Source organism: Mus caroli, chromosome 1 (assembly GCF_900094665.2).
Source record: "Mus caroli chromosome 1, CAROLI_EIJ_v1.1, whole genome shotgun sequence".
Lineage (NCBI taxonomy): Eukaryota > Metazoa > Chordata > Mammalia > Rodentia > Muridae > Mus > Mus caroli.
In genome coordinates, this window is record NC_034570.1 from 91,971,948 (window position 1) to 91,979,493 (window position 7,546).

The following is a 7,546-nucleotide window of genomic DNA, read 5'->3' on the forward strand; positions in this document are numbered from 1 at the left end:
ATATATATATATATATATATATATATGCCTGTTTTGTGAGACTTATGGTCAATTTTATGATCAATTTTGGAGAAGGTACCATGAAGTACTTAAAAGAAGGTATATTCTTTTGTTTTAGGATAAAATGTTCTGTAGATATCTGTTAAATCCATTTGTTTCATAACTTCTGTTAGTTTTAATGTGTCTCTGTTTAGTTTCTGTTTCCAGGATCTATCCATTGATGAAAGTGGGGTGTTAAAGTCTCCCACTATTATTGTGCAGTGTGTGGTTTGAGCTTACTAGAGTTTCCTTAATGAATGTGGATATCCTTGCATTTAGAGCATAGGTTTAGAATTGAGAGTTTATCTTGGAAGATTTTACCTTTGATGAGTATGAAGTACCCCTCTTGGTTTGTCTTTTTTGATAACATTAGGTTGGAAATTGATCTTATTCGATATTAGAATGGCTATTACAGCTTTTTTTTTTCAGAGTCTTTGCTTGAAAAGTTGTTTTCCAGCCCTTTACTCTGGGGTAGTGTTTGTCTTTGTCTCTTAGGTGGGTTTCCTGTATGCAGCAAAATGTTGGGTCCTGTTTATGTAGCCAGTCTGTTAGTCTATGTCTTTTTATAGGTGAGTTGAGTCCATTGATATTAAGAGATATTAAGAAAAAGTAATTGTTGCTTCCTGTTATTTTTGTTGTTAGAGTTGGGATTCTGTTCTTGTGGCTGTCTTCTTTTTGGTTTGTTGAAGGATTATTTTCTTGCTTTTTCTTGGGCATACTTTCCCTCCTTGTTTTAGAGTTTTCCCTTTATTATCCTTTGAAGGGCTGTATTCGGGGAAAGATATTGCATAAGATTGGTATTGACATGGAATACTTTGTTTTCTCCATCTATGGTAATTGAGAGTTTTGCTGGGTACAGTAGCCTGGGCTGGCATTTGTGTTCTCTTAGGGTCTGTATAACATCTGCCCATTCTGGCTTTCATAGTCTCTGCTGAGAAGTCTGATGTAACTCTAATAGGTCTGCCTTTATGTCCCTTTACCCTTTTCCCTTACTACTTTTAATATTCTATCTTTATTTAGTGTACTTGTTTTTCTTACTATTATGTGTCGGGAGGAACTTCTTTTCTAGTCCAGTCTCTTTGGAGTTGTGTAAGCTTGTTGTATGTTCATGAGCATCTCTTTCTTTAAGTTAGGGAAATTTTCTTCTACAATTTTGTTGAAGATATTTATTGGCCCTTTAAGTTGAAAAATCTTCATTCTCATCTATACCTCTAAACCTTGGGTTTGGTCTTCTCATTGTGTCCTGGGTTTCCTGGATGCTTTGAGTTAGGATCTTTTTGCATTTTGCATTTTCTTTGATTGTTGTGTCCATGTTTTCTATGGAATCTTCTTCACCTGAGATTCTCTCTTCCATCTCTTGTATTCTATTGCTGATATTCGCATCTATGATTCCTGATTTCTTTCCCATGGTTTCTATCTCCAGAGTTGTCTCCCTTTGGGTTATTATTATTATTATTATTATTGGTTCTATCTCCATTCTTGTATGGTTTTGTTCAATTCCATCACCTATTTGGTTGTGTTTTCCTGTAATTCTTTATGGGATTTTTGTGTTTCCTTTTTAATGACTTCTACCTGTTTAGCAGTGTTTTCCTGTAATTCTTTGAGAGATTTTTGTGCTTCCTCTTTAAGATCTTCTACCTGTTTAGCAGTGTTCTCCTATATTTCTTTAAGTGAGTTATTAATACTCTTCTTAAAATACTCTACCAGCATCATGAGATATGATTTTAAGTCACAATCTTGCTTTTCGGGTGTGTTGGGTTTACCAGGACTCACTGTGGTTGCATATTTGGTTCTGATGATGCTGAGTTGTCTTGCCTTCTGTAATAAGATTCTTACATTTCCGTTTTGCCATCTGGTAATTTCTGGTGTTAGATAGTCTAGCTGTCTCTGGCTGTAGCTTGTTTCCTGTGATTCCGTTAGTCTCTGTCAGCAGTCCTGGGAGTCCAATTCTCTCCTGAATCCCTGTGGTCAGAGCACTCTCTGCAGTCAAGCTGTCCTCTTGTAGGGAAGGTGCACAAAGTTCTGGAGCTCAAATCTACCTCCTGTCTGAAGATCAAGGCCCTAAGGGACACTGTTAAAGAAGCTCTGCTGCTTCTGCAGCCCGTGTGCTCTCCTGCTCAGACTGGTCTCTGAGAGACCCCAGGTACAAGATCCCTCTCGGAGACCAAGTTTCCTCAGTGATCCTAAGATCCTGAGTGTGCCAGGGCACCTGAAGAGTGGGGAGTCCTCTGGGGACCGTGAGTCTGTCCTCTGAGTTAACGCCCAAGATGGTGCAAGGGCTGATGCAAACCGGAAAGGACCCCAGCTGCTGGTCAGGTTGGTTTCTTTTGTCCCTGTTCCTGCATGCACAGGTCACTCCTGGTTGTTTTGGAACTGATGTTGCTTTCCACTCAGCAGTGATCCCAAGATCCTCAGTGTGTGAGGGAGCCTGTGGTGTGGAGAGTCCTCCAAGGACCATCTGCTGAGTTTGCACCCAAGCTAGCATGGGGCTGGTGCCAAACAGAATGAACCTATTCGATCATTTTCACAGTCTCTCCATGAATAGCTGACTATTCATTCAATTCGGGCTAGTATTTTGTATGTGTGTGTGTTGTGTGTGTGTGGGTAGAGTATTGAGAATTTAGGGTGTTGAACAAGTTTCTCTATAATACAATTCCAGCATCACTTTTCCTTAGAAATATTTATTGAAAGCCTAAAAAATGCAAATGTAGATATTAACCAAGATACCACTCATGATTCTTAAAATACAGTTAGAACACACAGAGTGACCATGAAGTGTCTTTTCATGTGACATTATATTGGGTTCTGATACTACTGTAAAATTGTTCCACAATCTTATCTTGTGTTTGTGGAAATTGTTCTGTAAATGTCTCATTGTTTTTTTATGAAAACCTGCTTCCTAGAGAAAAATGCTCAGCTCAAAAATTGAGCCATATGAATAACAAGACAGTGTGTCTAGGTACAGACTCAGATTGGTGTCTTTGGGACCATAGACAGAGGCATGTCATTTATCAGGGAAATCAGTGCAGTCAGTAGGAAAAGTGTTAATAAAAGCAGCCAACACAGAATGAGAATGTCAGAAGCCATCAGATGACTTTTATTTTGCCAAACCATACCAAATGGTATCTTGGATTCAGAAATTTCGGTTTACTGTTTAATATTTGCTGTTTCTTTCTAAAGTTACCATAATGCTTCTGAATAAACCTAGCATAAGTCTGTGGGAAATACTGGGAAAGAAACTGTTCCATTACAGTTCAATTATTACCAATTATTATTAGAAAGGAATACATGCTTCCATTTGAAAGGAATTTGGCATAGATATTTAACAAGATTTATCGATGCATAAATAATGAAATCTACTGTAATGGATTAGGAAATGAAATACTTCAGCTGAATCCTGGTGTAAGATGTTTCCCGGTTTAATTTTCTTCTGTTTCAGATTGAAAGAGACAAAAAGTTGGAAAGGGGTTGAAATATTTTATCCTGTAAAATCTCCAATTTACAATGAATTTGTATGATGGTTTGTTATATCACATTAGGCATATTTAAAACCTGGTTATTGATTCAGTTGTATATAAGATATGATTTGTGTCAAGTTGACAGAGGGTAGATTGTTGTGGATATTCCTGGTTATTAACTAGAATTTATCTAGAGTTAACCATAATCCAGAAATGGAGGGAATACTTGTGATCCAGATCTTGAAGCTGTAAGACAGAGATTACTAACCTGGGTATTAACATGAAGATATTGAAGCATAGTGACCATAAAAAACTAAGGCTGAGAAAAGATCATACATACCTTAAATCTCAGCATTCATGAGAAAGGACCATGCAGATCTTTGAGTTCAAGGTCCATCTACAGAGCAAGTTCCAGGACAACCAAGCTTAGGCAATAACAAAAAGATGGCAATAGAATAAGGGAGGGCATGTTCCAGTCAGAGCAAGCAGCAGAACTCAGTAGTTTTAGCCATGTAGCTTTGGATTTACAGTCAAGAATAGAAGGCATTACTGAGATATGGTTAATTGAAGTTATTAAATTAGTGATTTTAGAGAAGAGACTAGCATCACTGAGATGAAATCTTCTGGGAAGTGTTTCTGATAGCAAAAAGAAGTTATGTTCTAGAGAGAAACAAAGTTCTTCCTCATGCTGCAGTTAGACTTGGTAATTTATAATAATCAGATGGTACTGGTCTTGAAGGTATGTAGATGTCATGGAGCAGTGGAGGTATGGCACTGTAAAAGGCCAGGGAAGGCCACGGATTAAGATATAGATTTAGTTGCACTTGATGGCCCAGTCCAGAAGTCTTGGTACCATGATGAGCACCTATAAGAAGATCTGGGTGAAGCCTACTTTCAGTGAAAGATTCCAGTATATTGGAGATGCCAGTACCATGCATGAACCCCAAGAAAGCTTAGATTGTTACAAAGGGCTGAGCTGAAGAAGTGACAGAAGTCCTTTTTAGGATCCCAGAATTTTCATGTGTGGATCTGTGACACTGGAACAAGAAGCTATGAAGCTGAATTATGTTGGTGACCCCAAGATGGTAAAGATGCCAGAGCCATGGAATTAGCTTCAAACAAATCTGCACCGTGGAAATTTTCCTGAAAATAACTACCATGTCCCAGACTCTAAGGTCAACTATAGACAAACGGGATCTCATAAAATTGAAAAGCTTCTGTAAGGAAAATAACACTGTCATCAGGACAAAATGGCAACCTACAGATTGGAAAAAGATCTTTATCAATCCTATGTTGATAGAAGGCTAATATCTTATATATATATATATATATATATATATATATATATATATATATATATATATGTTAGACTTATATATAACTTATATATATATATAAGTTAGACTACAGAGAATCAAATAACCCTATTAAAACATGGCCAAGAACACATTAAAGCAATCATCCATCCTGACCAAATAGGTTGTATTCCAGGGATGCAGGGATGGTTGAATATACGGAAATCCATCAACGTAATCCATTATATAAACAAAGACATAAACCACATGATCATCTCATTAGATGCGGGAAAAAGAATTTGATAAGATCCAACACCCATTCATGATAAAAGTCTTGGAAAGATCAGGAATTCAAGGCCCATACCTAAACATGATAAAATCAATCTACAGCAAACCAGTAGCCAACATTAAAGTAAATGGTGAGAAGCTTGAAGCAATCCCACTAAAATCAGAGACTAGACAAAGCTGTCCACTCTCTCCATACCTATTCAACATTGTATTTGAAGTCCTAGCCAGAGCAATTCGACAACAAAAGGTTTTCAAGGGGATACAAATTGGAAAAGGTGAAGTCAAAATATCACTTTTTGCAGATGATATGATAGTATATGTGAGTGACACTAAAAATTCCACCAGAGAACTCCTAAACCTGATAAACAGCTTCGGTGAAGTAGCTGGATATAAAATTAACTCAAACAANTCAATGGCCTTTCTCTACACAAAGAANAAACAGGCTGAGAAAGAAATTAGGGAAACAACACCCTTCTCAATANTCACAAATAATATAAAATATCTTGGNGTGACTCTAACTAAGGAAGTGAAAAATCGGTATGATAAAACTTCAAGTCTCTGAAGAAAGAAATTAAAGAAGATCTCAGAAGATGGAAAGATCTCCCATGCTCATGGATTGGCAGGATCAACATTGTAAAAATGGCTATCTTGCCAAAAGCAATCTACAGATTCAATGCAATCCCCATCAAAATTCCAACTCAATTCTTCAACGAATTAGAAAGAACAATCTGCAAATTCATCTGGAATAACAAAAAACCTAGGATAGCAAAAACAAAAAAAATTATAATTTTAAAAGTGTCTCCTCACCTCATCTTCAGTTTACATAGTATTAATAATTCACTTTACCATGAAGTCTATAATGTAGATTCTAAGAGTTAGATGTTGTCATTTGGGGGCTGCTATCAATATATCCTTGTAAGGACTATCAACAAAAATTAATGTGTCTCTGAAGTTTCTGTGATCGTTTTGTTTTCAGTAGAAAGGTTTTTAATGAAACTCATAGAATTACAGGTGATGAGAAATTAGCGTCAAAGAAAAGAAACAAAAATTCCAACCTGTTGTGACATGTTGAGGGTTTTTTTTTTTTTTTGGTATTTTTTTAATTAGATATTTTCTTTATTTACATTTCAAATGCTATCCCAAAAGTTCCCTATACATTCCCCTTTCCCTGCTCCCCTACCCACCCACTCCAACTTCTTGGCCCTGGTGTTCCTCTGTACTGGGGCATATAAAGTTTGCAATACCAAGGGACCTCTCTTCCCAGTGATGGCTGACTAGTCCATCTTCTGCTAATATGCAGCTAAAGACATGAGCTCTGGGAGTACTGGTTAGTTAATATTGTTGTTCCACCTATACGGTTGCAGACCCCTTCAGCTCTTTGGGTACGTTCTCTAGCTCCTCCATTGGAGGCCCTGTGTTTCATTCTATAGATGACTGTGAGCATCCCCTTCTGTATTTTCCAGGCATTGGCATACCCTCACAAGAGACAGCTATATCAGGGTCCTTTAGCAAAATCTTGCTGGCATATGTGTCACTATTGTGTCTGGGTTTGGTGGTTGATTATAGGATGGATTCTGGGTAGGGTAGTCTCTGGATGGTCCATCCTTTTGTCTTAGCTCCAAACTTTGTCTCTGTAACTCCTTCCATGAGTATTTTTTTCTCTATTCTAAGGAGTAATGAAGTATCCATACTTGTTCTTCCTTCTTCTTGATTTTCTTGTGTTTTGCAAATTGTATCTTGGGTATTCTAAGTTTCTAGGATAATATCCACTTATCAGTGAGTGCATATCTAAAGACTTCTTTTGTGATTGGGTTATATCACTAAGGATGATATCCTCCAGATACATCTATTTGCCCAAGAATTTCATTAATTCATTGTTTATAATACCTGAGTAATAATCCATTGTGTAAATGTACCACATTTTCTGTATCCACTTCTTCGTTGAGGGGCATCTGGTTTCTTTTCAGCTTTTGGCTATTATAAATAAGACTGCAGTGAACATAGTGGAACATGTGTCCTTATTACCAGTTGGAACATCTTCTGGGTATATGCCCAGGAGAGTTATTGCTGGACCTTTTCACAGAACTATGTCCAATTTTCTGAGGAACCAGCAGACTTATTTCCAGAATGGTTGTACAAGCTTGCAATCCCACCTGAAATGGAGGAGTGTTCCTCTTTCTCCACATCCTCACCAGCATCTGCTGATGAGCTGAATTTTTATCTTAGCCATTCTAACTAAAGTGAGGTGGAATCTCAAGGTTATTTTGATTTGAATTTCCCTAATGATAAAGGATGTTTAACATTTTTTTTGTTTAAAATCTTTTTTTTTTTTACGTATTTTCCTCAATTACATTTCCAATGCTATCCCAAAAGTCCCCCATACCCCCCCTCCACTTCCCTACCCACCCATTCCCATTCTTTTGGCCCTGGCATTCCCCTGTATTGGGGCATATAAAGTTTGCAAGT